This window comes from Euprymna scolopes, chromosome 4 (assembly GCF_053919585.1).
Source record: "Euprymna scolopes isolate OS-2025 chromosome 4, ASM5391958v1, whole genome shotgun sequence".
Classification (NCBI taxonomy): Eukaryota; Metazoa; Mollusca; class Cephalopoda; order Sepiida; family Sepiolidae; genus Euprymna; species Euprymna scolopes.
Window position 1 is genome coordinate 103,751,548 of NC_136485.1, and position 13,478 is coordinate 103,765,025.

A 13,478-nucleotide genomic window follows, 5' to 3' on the forward strand; every position below is an offset into this window, starting at 1 on the left:
TACAAATAACATATGAACCCAAACTGCAGTTTTTTCAGTATTTAGTCACAAAATCCTTATATTTACTAGGGAATTGTCGAACTCGGGACGACCTCCGCACAGATTGGCAGGAATGCTGATTTTCAGTATTATTTTTTAGTGAAATCTGATTTTCTTCAAGATCAGACGATTGATTTTTGTCTTCCTCATGACCAATGTTTTCATTAGTAGAAGGTTCAAATAAAGTCTCTGAAGTAGTAGGATTATTATTAGAGTTTTCTTCATTTGATGAGTTTGGAGCTAAGTCTCGAACGTTGACAGTGGTTTCAGTACCAGAAGGTAGTTGAACATAAGCGTAGTGGGGGTTGACATCTATTAGGGTGGCAGGCGTTACAGGAGGGTCATGTTTACTTTTTTTAGTGTGGTTTCTAATATATATTGGGCCTGGTTTAACCAAAGAAGGAATTGAAATTCCGGAAGCAGATTTACGACTATATTTAAATAGTCTATAATGGGGAGTCATATTAGTGGCAGTACAAAGTAATGATCTAATTGAATGAAGTGCGTCCGGTACTATGTCTTCCCAATAAGGTAGTTTCATTTGATTAGAATGTAATGTTGTTTGAATGGCCTTCCATAAGGTACCGTTGAGTTTTTCAATCTGTCCATTACCGTCAGGATGATATCTACTTGTTTTAGAAGTAGCAATTCCTTTTTTGTGTAAAAAATCTTTTATTTCTCTTGCTAAGAAATCAGAAGCACGGTCAGTATGTATCATGTCAGGCAAACCAAAAATTGAAAAGAGTTTGTTTAGACAGTGGATAATGGTTTTGCTTGTCATATCTCTGCAAGGAAAAGCGAAAGGAAAACGGGAATACTCATCAATTAGAGTAAGTAGATATTTGTTGCCATGTATAGAAGTAGGTAGAGGGCCTTTAAAATCAAGATTTAATCGTTGAAAAGGTAATATGGCTTGAATGAGAGTCCCTCCATTGGTATTGGCGAATTTGGGTTTCAGTAATTGACAGGATGAGCAAGAGTCAGTAATATTCTTAATTTGATCCAAAGTAAAAGGGAGGTTCCTCGTTCTTATAAAATGGCTTAGTCTTGAAACACCAGGATGACATAATTGTTTATGTAAATCACGAAGATCTTGGAGATTGTAAGTAAGAGCAGAGATGCGAGAGAATGTGTCAGCAGCAATATTTTCAGGTCCAGGTCGATAAACTATAGTGAAATTGTATTGGGATAATTCTATACGCCAACGACATATTTTGTCATTCTTAATTTTTGATTTTCTTTTATTGTCGAATATGAAGCTGATGCTCTTCTGATCTGTGATGACTTTAAAGTGCCTGCCGAGTAGAAAATGCCGCCACTTACGGAGAGCTTCTACAATAGCGGCTGCCTCTTTTTCTACTGCATGGTGCTTAATTTCGTTAGTATTGAGAGTTCTTGAAAAAAATGCAATAGGACGACCTTCTTGATTTAGTGTTGCAGCAATGCAATAGTTACTAGCGCCCGTTTCTACTTCAAATTCTTTATTTGGATCTACCGTTATTAAAGTGGCGTCTTTTAGATCATTTTTCAATGTTTGAAAAGATTTTAATACAGATGGAGGTAGTGGAAATTCTTTGTTTTGATTTAGTAATAAAATTTTATCAGAACATTTTTTAATGAATTTGCAGTAATAGGAAAACATTCCAACTATTCTTTTTTGAGATTTAAGATTCAGCGGAGGTGGCATTTCGAGTAATGGTTTTAGTCTTTGATAATCGGGAGCTATTTGATTATTTTCTATGGTGTAGCCGAGTAGAGTAATAGAACTAGAAGAAATTATGCTTTTATTTTCATTTAAAGTGATGTTATATTGTTTAGCAATTTTGTAGAATTTTTGAAGATTGTAATCGTGTTCTTCTTAATTTTTTCCACATATAGTTACGTTATCAACATACACAAAGGTATCGGTTAGATTTTCTTTTTCTATAATATAGTCTATGCTCCTCTGGAAAGCACTTACTCCATTGGTGACGCCAAAAGGAAGACGAGTAAATTGAAAAAGTTTGCCACTTACTTCAAACGCAGTGAATTTACGATCAGCATGATTTATAGGTATTTGGTGATAAGCAGATTTTAGGTCGAGAGTAGAGAAGATGTTATATTGAGCGATGTCGTCTACCATCTTATTGATATTAGGCATTGGGTAAGCGTCTAGTTCCGTGAATCTATTAATGGTATCGCTGTAGTCGACTACCATTCTTTTCTTATGATTCTCATTCGAAGTTACAAGAACTTGCGCTCGCCACGGAGATATCGAAGGTTCAATTATGCCTTCTTTCAACATTCTAGCAGTCTCTTCTTTTATGAATTTGTTGGCGGCAAAAGTGTAACGTCGGGATTTTGTCGCAATAGGAGTAGTGTGAGGAGAAAGATTAGAAAAGAGAGGAGGGGGTGGAACGTTTATGGTAGGAAAAAAATTATTCGTGTTTATAGCTCCAATTATAAGTTTGTCTCCAGGACCGTCGAATTTAAGTGTTACTTTTTTATATTTTTTTAAAATATCTTTTCCGATTATTAAATCAATGAAAAGGTTTTCAATGATTTCAATTGTTATTCCAGAATGGGTTTTATCTTTCAGTATTAAATCCACGACAGCTTCGCCAGTTATTTTAGCATGTTGATCGGAAGCAGCCAGAGCTATAGTTTTGTTTTTAGGTATTGTGAAGAGTTTAAGTTTTTTAGCAGTATTTTCATTAATGAATGTTTTTTACACTGCCGGAGTCCACCATAGCGTTCACGAAGTGCCCGTTAATTTGGCATTGAGTGAATGTGACATCTTTGGAGTTAGTTCCTAGTCAGGATAGAGAAGGTGAGGGGTAGTCAGAGTCGTCATAAATAACAGCAGTATGAGTGTTAGAAATAGAAGATTTACACACTTTAGCCCAATGACCATTTTTTTCCATTTTTTACATTCGGCGTTTCGTGCAGGACATAAATATCGAGGATGACGTGATTTTCCACAGAAAAAACAAACCCCTTTTGGATGCATATTTTCTTTAGTCACAGCTATACGATTGTAGCCCGAAGGATTATTTGTAGCTGCTACAGTAAAGTTATTTGCGTAGCTTATCGAATGCTTTTCTGCTTGTTCAAGAGATCTGGCCGTGGCATATGTGTCTTGTAAAGTCAGGATGGGTTTTTCTAACAGTCGTTGTCGGATGGACGAAGAAGAAATTCCACCGATGAAAGCTTCCCGAATGTATTGATTTTTGTTTTCTTCAGCAGAAACCACTTCGAAGTTACATGTTTTGGCAAGCATTTCCAATTGTAGTATGAAGGCATCTATATTTTGTGTTGTTTGTTGCTTCGTCGTCATCAATCAATATCTATTATAAACAATATTTTCAGGTTTTAAATAAGCGGCGTCCAATGTTCTTAATGCACTATCGTAGTCGGTTTTATCGCTTATTAAATCGAAAACAGAGGCTGAAATACAATTGATCAAGGCAAAGAAATTATCTGAAGTGTTTTCGATTAATCCGTTATTATGTGAGCGGATATAATTCTGGAGGGTTAATTTCCAATGCCTATAGGATTTTTCGGAATTAGGGCATGTAGGTTCCACCTCGAATCTGTCGGGACGTAAGATTCGATCCATTATTTTTTTTTTTTTTTTACAGTTAATAAAATTGAAGTGAATAGTATCAGTAAGTAAAGAATTGCCTTTTAGAAAGGTTTTATTAACTGTAAAATACACGTACGCTCTTGAAAGGATCCAGCGGGAAAATGAAAGAGAGGGCGCTTTTATTATGAATGTCAATCCCAAGGGGGATAACTCTTAACAACAAATTAAATCATAACACTGGGTCTACATATTCATAGGCAATAGGAGTTGATCGATGAAAGTAACGATGAAATACAGGAGCTAATTCAGCGGATGTACAGTTCTCATAAGACATGGATAGTCGATAACTTCTCGGTAGAAAAGAAGGCACACACTAGTTGTAAATCCACAGTTTAGAAAGACCTAAGAGGTATGGTGGTCCAAACAGGCTATCTTCATTCAATAATCTTTTGACAGGATTTAAACGAATTTTATAATGGCATGAAGAGAGGGGTTGGTCCTCAAAAAATGGTGTCTCTCCTATTTCTCCATTAAAGGGTATCTTATGACGGATGAGAACTATATCCTGGAATAATTGAAAAATTATTTTGATTCCGTCTTGAACAATACCACCTCTACCAATGACGATGTAGTTGCTTCAATACCCCAGCCATCTGAAATTCTTGATCTCTCGTTTGAACCGACATTGTAGGAGGTCGTAACGGCTATTAAACACATTTTTGCTGGAAAAGCATCGGGAAAAGATTCCATCTCACTGAAAATTTTCAAATAAAGGTGATCAACAATGACTAAGAAACTGTTACGCTTGTTTAATAAAATTTGAGGACAGGGGATGGTCCCACAATAAAGATGCGTCCATTCACCATGTAACGTAACAAAAAGTATGCAATAATCATGAGGGAATTTTCACTTTTGTCTAGGGCTGGAAAGATCTTGGCCAGACTGATTTTGAACTGAATAATAACTCACAATTTATGAAATCTACCCTGAGTCGTAGTATGAATTGCGTGCTGGTCGCATCACCTTTGATCTGATTTTCTCCTTACGAGAGGTTACTGCAAAAGTTCATTAGAAGAATCATTAGTTGTATGTGGTGTTCGTGGACCTCACGATCGCGTTTGCTACAGTGAATCGCGCTGCCGTGTGGAAGTTTTTGAGGACTTCAAATGTTATCATCTCTTTCCATGATGGGATGAAGACCGAGGTAGTGTTGAATGAGTGAAATGTCAGATTCCTTTTCTGTAAGATACCGCACAAAACAAGGTTGTTTTATGGTCTCTCTTCTTTTTGCTCTCTACTTTTTTGTTATGCTGGAACATGCATTTGCAGAGGAGGAAGATGGCGTTAAACTTCGATTCAGAACACATGCAGGCCTTTTCAACAACCGACGATGCAAAGCTAAAACTCGGACGTGTTCTTTTGCTGAAGATGCAGCTCTGGGGACAACTTCTTTTGAAGAAACTCAGTGCTTGTGGACAGGTTCTCTGCTGCTTGCAAAGCATTCGGTCTGACCACCAGAATCTCAAATACGGAAAATGTTTGCCAGCTTGCATCTACAAGCAGACAATTTCGAGGCGTGAAACAAAATTCACCTACACACAGGTTCTCTGGGGTACCAACACGTGTTGACAGAACTGACATAATGTATATTGAGAGTTTCAACTAACTTGGTAGTAAAGTTTACTCAAGTGAAACTATAGATGAAGAAATAGAATTTCAAAAGCGTTTTCGAATAACAGTGGTGTCCGTCTTGAGATCAAAATCCAAAACTGTCGTTCTCACAACTCCTCTGTGTAAATCAAACGCCTGTGCCCTGTATCGTAGATTGATATAGCGGCTGCACGTTTTTCACGAGGGATATCTCCGAGCAATCTGTGGATTAACACTGAAGGATAGAAGATTCGACGCTGATTTTCTAATGATGTGTAACATTGCTGGAACTGAGAGCTTTCTCTTGAGGGCACAGTTATGATGGTGTAGTCATGTTTTACGGATACAAGATGATAGAATGCCAAGGATTCTCATGTACAGTCAGCTAGACGATCTTCAATGAAATGTTGGCCAACTATTTTTCAGGTTAAAGAATACGCTGGAAACTAATCTAACTGCTGCAAATATTGCGCACACTGAAAAAGGAGAAAGAAATAGAGCTTCAAAGAGGGTCAGAGCAACATGCAGTCCTCGCTTACACCTTTGCCCGACCTGTGGTTTTCGTGCCATTTAATTAGCAGGAGTTTAATGTCACTCTCGATTAAAACACAAAGTTCATTAAATTGTGGTCGGAAGCTCATCTGTCAAAATCAACGAGAAAACCTTATAGTTATCTCTCTCTCTCTCTCTCTCTCTCTCTCTCTATATATATATATATATATATATATATATATATATATATATATATATATATATATATATAAGCCTTTTGACAACAGCAAAAGCAATTCCGATCTATTTCGATCTGTGGACGCTCAAATATTAGAAATATTAATATTTCTACTTGTTAGATTTTATTTAGCATGAACAAATACATCGTGTTTCAATATAATTAAGTTTCTGGGTAATTTTTTTAAATCTAAATTGAATTCAATGAAAGCTAATTATGAGATAAGATTACGAAGCGAAAAAAATTAACTCTTAATCATAAAAATGAAATTTAGCAACGAAAACTATTATCGAATAATGTTTTATTAGTTTTTCTAAAATCAATTTAAAGTTAGATTCAATTGGAAACAAAAGGCATTTAAGGTTGTGTCTTTCGATTAATCCTTGAAGTGAACGGTACAAAATAGACAATTGAAAGTTTTAACATAAACTACTTACGAAAATTTTTGCTTAAAGAAAAGCTTACCAACATAAATAGTGTCGTCATGCTTCGTGGTGACTGCCACTTGACTCTTATTGATGTGCAATTAATATGGCTATACCAAATCGATTATAACGTTTAATAGGATAATCCTCTCAACCCCACTTTATAGCCCGTTCTATTATGAAGCCAGTAAAAAATTAGTCTTTGGTCGAGAAGTTGTAAGTAGTTTGCTGAGGTAGTAACTACGGCTACTATAATGACATTATTTTTATTTCATTTTCATAATATTTAGTTCTGTTCTGTAATAATGTAATAAATAAATAAAAATATCCATATGCTCTCTGATATATTATGCCTATGTGTATAGACAACATGAAATAGTTCCATCGTCCAATTGTAATAAGGGGCGACGATAACCATTACAAAGAGCAATCAAATTTACTCATGGCATCTACAGACAAGAGAAATATTTTATCACTTTTTCAACGTTTTACTTAGCAATTACTGTTGTTGACGTCATATATAAGAGGGGCCTCTTGTTTCAAACTTTTACTGATAACAATTCTTCACTTCTCTTGAAAATCAAGCGCCTTAATACTATTGTTACCCTCTAGTATGTTCTAATACTGAGGTTAAAGATTTTCTGACACTGTACTTTAATGCGTTGAATGAATAAGTAAAATAAAGTATGTTACTCATAATACAAAACCCACATCAGCCTTCGTTCATTTTAATTAATAGAAAAATACCAGAAGACCATCTTGAAATTGGTCTTTGTATTTGTTATTGATTCCTTCCCGGTGTAATGTGAATGGGGAAGTAACAAGTGAGATGATTTATGTTTCTATATTTAAAATTGTGAATTCTCGGACGACTTCCATGAACCTTAGAAATATAACTCCCATTCTCGTTGATAACGTTATAGGATTCACGCATTTTCTCACAATGATTTGTTTTGTTTGTCAAGATGTCATTTCTAACCTTTTGACTCATGATATATAGTTGCTAAAGTTATTTCCACAAATAAACCCGATATCATTCGTTAAATTACACGAATTCAAACATAAACATCACAAATGAATTAAAGTAGTATTTCCAATTTCAGCATAATGAACAAATCTTCTGGTCGAGATGCTGTAATAAAACTTTAAAGGCGTCTATCAAATCTTTAAGTCATTTCTCCTCTGACATTGAACAGGCGGTGCCATGGGGAAACATTCAGTGACTAATTTTAATGCAAATAAACCAAGCTTATTTCTACTATTTCAACGATTTAAACACTACCTGACCCCGATTAAAATAAATGACTCACATCTTGAGGAAGCACAAGCATTTTTCCTAACAAATACCCCGGATATCTTAGCACTAAGTGAGACTAACCTACACTCCTCCCTCCCCTCTAACTACTTGAAGATTCCTTGATATCTCCCACTATGCCGGACTCTGAACTCAGACTTGGAGTTTACATTCGTAACACACTTCCCTTGACTAGAGAAACAAACCTAGAATCGGATGATCAAGCCTTTATGTGCTTTAGACTAAACATGCAACACAACATTAGCTACTTTTATTTTCTCTACCACTCTCCCTCGACCCAGGACTGCACAATAATAAAAAAAAGTCTCTGACAACATAGGCACAGTACTCTCCCTCGACACTAGCGCACAGGTACATGTATTTGGTGACTTTAATGTCCACCACAAAAACTGGCTTTGATTACAAGTAGAGTACTTACACAGACGCAGCAGGCAGCACAACTCATAGCTTCTCTATATCTCACTTCCTATCACTAATCGTTACGTTTCCAACCCGTTTGCCTGACCAGGAAGAACAACATGCATCACTACTAGATCTGTTTTTGACCACAGTTCCCGATTATTGTATAACGAATGTCGACAGCCCACTTGGGAACGCTGATCATGCAGTGATAATGGTTGAAATCTCCCTAAACTCTAGAGCTAAAACTGAAGAGCAAGTGCTCAAAACAACGAGATATTATAAAAAGGCTGACTGGGAAGCCAGCAGGGAACTAATCAGAGATGCCTCATAAGAAAATTTTTTTCTCTTCCTGCTGAACAGTGCGCAAATGAGATCACTGAATAGTTCAAAACTGCAATCGAAGCGCATGTATCGATGCAGAAATTTTATAGCAAGCCCCACTCTCCCCAACGGTTTACTTCGACTTGCGCAGCTGTCATTGCTCAAAGTTAGCATGCATACCGCAGATTTAACCGACATAAGTCCAGTTCAAACAGACAGAACTATACAGAAGCTAGAAGTAACGTTAAGAAATAAATAGCGACCGATAAGAGAGAATTTACGGAACAACTAAAAAAAACATTGAACCACAAAACTAGGAACTCGGTACTTCTGGAAAATCTACAACAGTGTAGTAAATAATGGGCAATCAACAATTCCCCCACTAACCAACAATCACGAGGGTGTTTGCTCAGTAACCGAGAAGGCTAACATGCTTGCCAGTCGGTTTACCTCTAACTCCACACTGGAATTTTCCAGCCACCCTCTACCTGACTTTCTTATGCCGATAGAACCCAGGCTAGACGATCTGAAAATCACCCCTGCTCAGGTGCATGCTATCATAAAAAACCTTCACACTTCAAAAGCATGTGGACCCGATCTCCTCCCAGTTGTGCTATTAAAAAAAGTGGTCAGCCGAAGTAGCTCCAGTTCTCTCCAAACGCTACGACAAATGCCTTAATGAATCTTGATTTCGGGCTGTTGGAAAACTGATTCTGTGGTACTAGTATTCAGAAATTCTGGCGAAAGAACTGACCAATTAAATTATCGACCCATTAACCTCCTCCCACTTTTTGCCAAAATATTTGAGACCTTAATTAACAATGCTCTAGTCCATCACCTTACAGATGCTAAACTTCTGACTGACCAACAATATGGATTTAGACAAGCCCGTTCCACAGCAGACATCCTAACCGTAATCTCTGAACGTATATACCATTCACTGGACAAAGCGGGGGAGGGCAGAGAGGTAGCTCTAGATATATCTAAGGCTTTTGACAGGCTATGACATGAGAGTCTCCTCAGAAAATTAGATCAACGGTATCACTGGTAGAATACTTAACATAATTAAATCTTTCTTAGGTTGTCCTCGACGGTCGTACATCTAAACAATATGATATAAATGTGGGAATGCCCCAAGGGTCTATCTTAGACCTCTATTGTTCCTGATATTCATAAATGACCTCCCCGACAAAAATGTCTCTGAGATGAGTATATATGCTGATGACACCACACTTTATAACAAACAGGAAAACAAATAAACACATATCTAAAGAAATAGCAGAAACACTAGAGGATGGCCTCCAATCTGTAGTGGAATGGGGACAAAAATGGATGGTCACGTTCAATGCCACCAAGACTAAAATAGTTTCATTCAATAATTACAAGAAACCTTCTCTACCACCTATAGCAATGGCCAAGGACTCTTTATCGGAGAGTATATCTGTGAAACTCCTTGGTTCATAGGAAATATAAGTTGGAACAATTACATTGAAAGCATTGGCAGGGCCGCTGCAAGGAAGGTGGACTCTCTCTACCGTGCTAGAAAACTACTAACACCCGAAAGTATCCTGTACCTCTATAAGGCCACCACTCGCTCATGTATGGAGTATTGCTGTCATATTTGGGCTGGTGTATCTGCTACTGGTCTCTCGCTCCTTGACAAGGTTCAAAAGAGAGTTGCAAATCTGATAGGCCCTGAACTTGCATCGAAGCTTCAGCCTCTGTCCCATCGATGAAATGTTGCATCCCTCTGCCTGTTCTACAAGTATTTTAATAGTGAATGCTCTGACGAACTGCAAGCACTTGTGCCCTTACGACGTGAACACCCACGACAAACCCGACAGGCTGCTAAATCTCACCCCCACACTGCAGAGATCCCTAGATGTAAAAGATCTTTCTACTCCAGTAGTTTCTTCCCCAGAACCGCTAGACTCTGGAATTCCATTCCAGGTCCCTGCTTCCCAAACTGTGCTGACATGCAGAAGTTCAAGTGTAACGGGAACCGACACCTTGCTGCCCAAATTCCTACATAGTAATCCAGTAGTGGTTACCCCTGATAGTAGCCCCCTACACCAAAGTGGCAATGTGCCTTGTTTGGGGTGAAAATGTAATTAAAAAATTTTTCTTGAACTTACCTACAGTTCCTATCTGAAATGGAATACATACACTAAATCCTTCACGACAAACACGGGAAAAGTTGTTTGATATTTTGCGACTTCAGCCTTCAAATGAAATGACGAAACTTATCTGTGCAAATATCGTTTGCGCATACAATATCCGGAATACTTAGAAATAATTATATTTTAAACCAAGCAGAGAACCTTTTGAATTCATGCTAAATGGCCTTCATGAAACTTTTTTTCAATAAACAATTGAAACAAAAACAATTTCAGACTGTAATAATATACGTCTCTATATAATCGCCACACTTTTCATCTCACGTAATCCCACATTGTCACTGGCATACTCACACTTACCAAGCGCCACACACCTAGATTGACTGCTTTAATCTCTTAGGCTTGTTTGCTCATAAATACATAACTCATAAGTGCAATATTCTCAGTCTTTCTAACCAAACTTATTTTCTAAGATCGTAACTAAAAAATATTGGCTCTTATTCACATGATGTAATTTATTTGTTTAACTAGAAAATTTGAATTATGATTTTCATATTCCTGTACCACACGGCTCTTAATCTATCGACACTTGATTCTTCGACATTATTACTAATGAACTTCTCTTGTCTTACAATAATTATAAAATATTCACGAACATTCTATTTTTTCTATTGTGGTAAACTTCTATTTTAAATATATTTAAAGTATCTCTTTTTTACTATATGCAAGTTGAGATTATTATCATATTTTGTTTGTTATATCACATGCCTCTCGTTTTCTCACATCTAAAGATAGACCTAAACATTATTTTTCGTTGAAAATATTTGTTCGAACCAGGCTTATCTTAAAAATACATCCCCCAAATAAATAACTTCTAAACTGGTGGGTCACACCACGAAAGATTATCTCATTGTCGATGCAATCCATTACCAGTATAAAAGCCAATGCACTTTGCACATCTAAACTGGAGCTGTTTGGAGCATAATATCCTTCTTTGATAGAGTGAAAAACGTGCTTCGAAACCTAGTGGGTGATACCCTACTCATTACATGCAATCACTGTCTCGCAGAAGAGATATGGCGATCCTGTCTCTGCTCTATCATTGTTTTCATGGCAAGTTTTCGCCTGTGCTTTAATTTTGTCAAACTTTGACAAAAACAATCGGCTAACACTTTCCCTCACTATCTATCTGTGCCTAAATCTAAAAGCAGATTCCATGAACAACACTTCTTTCCCAGAACTCCCTGCCTGTTCAAGGTAAACACTTTTGCCTTGAGAGGGCCCCCAAATAATCAAATTAAAATATAGTAAAATCGCCATTTCAAACTTAGTCATCACAGATAAAGTAAAATGTTATTGTAAGTTTAAGCCCAAGTATTAATGAATACCATTTTAAAACTTAAATATTATATAGACATATATCTACTTAAGAACTGAAATTCGAGTAACACGATGTTTCGGAATTTCTTAATGAACTCAATATGCGAGGCTAGTTAGTTATGTGGGATTAAAGCAATGCACATTTTTATACTGTTTTGCTAGATGTTCCTGATACAACACTTTCAAAGATCTTATTTTTTTAGTGACAATATCCACAAAGTGAAAAAAAGTGTGTAATTTTCCGTCACACTGCATAATATGTTCAAGGAATACAAAATAAAAAAAAAGGATTTGTAAAGAGTGCGTGGATTTAAATAAGATCGACATGACAGACTAAATGTTTTAATTTTAATATTACGTTTCTGAAGTTTTTAATGGGAATTGGTTATTCGTATTATTTGGATTCTTTGGCAAGCTTATCTTGTGAAGAAAATAAAGGACACCGTTCGGAATTCAGTCTAAATTCTAGAGTTCAACAAAAACATACCCGAGTTCAGGAACATTCTCCTGAAGAAGATTTGAGGTTACATCGACCAGAAAGTTGTGAAAATTACTCTGGGGCGTTTTCCTCGAATATATATATATATATATATATATATATATATATATATATTCTAGGTTCTAGGTTCATACGATCAAGATTTCATATGACAATCTCTTCTTCTTATCCAGCTTTGATCGGCTGCTTTTACTAGATTTCCTAAGTTTGCATTGAATGAGTATTATTAATGGGACGACTGCATGAACAGTAGTCTGACGAATCTAAATTATATGATTAAACTTCAGTAATCTAAAATAATAGTGTTTATTTGAACCATGACAGACTTACCGATAAATTTATAGACATATAACGATATGTAAACATATTTCAAGATATAAATTCCACTTCATTTATGGAAATTAATTCTATTTAAATTCTATTCAGGTTGTTAAGTTTTACTGATTGTTTTTTTTAACGAAACAATTTGATTTTAACGTGTTGTTATAAGGAGCGCTATTTAATCAAATGTACTTTTTTAATGTCTTGGTTATCATGTTTATACTGAGTAAGTCAAGGTAAGGTGCCTTCTCATCGCCCAATGGAGTCTGGAGGTGACGTTCTCACTGTAAAGGTGGCGAAGTTATTTTCTCTTTTGTCAATTTCGCTTCAGTCAGTATAGAAACATTTACTTGGTAAAACTATAAAAATTCATATTTTGTTCATTTCTTGAAGATTTATATGCACAGAATTTATTTATTTACGTTTGTTTTCTAGTTTCAACGAGCGTGCGGTTCGATTTTAAGATGATCTATTGAGAGCAACATTTTTTTTTTTATTAATCTTTCAAATACATACTTTTTTTACTCATGTTCACCCTTTAAAAAGCATATCACCACTTGGAGGTAACGGGCTATAATTTGGGAGCATGACTAGGAAAGATTAATAAGATATTTGTTTATATTACACATACACTTCTGCATATCAGTACAGCCAGGGAAGCAGGCAGCAAGAATGGAATTCAAAAGTCTAGCTGTTCGGGGGAAGACACTATTA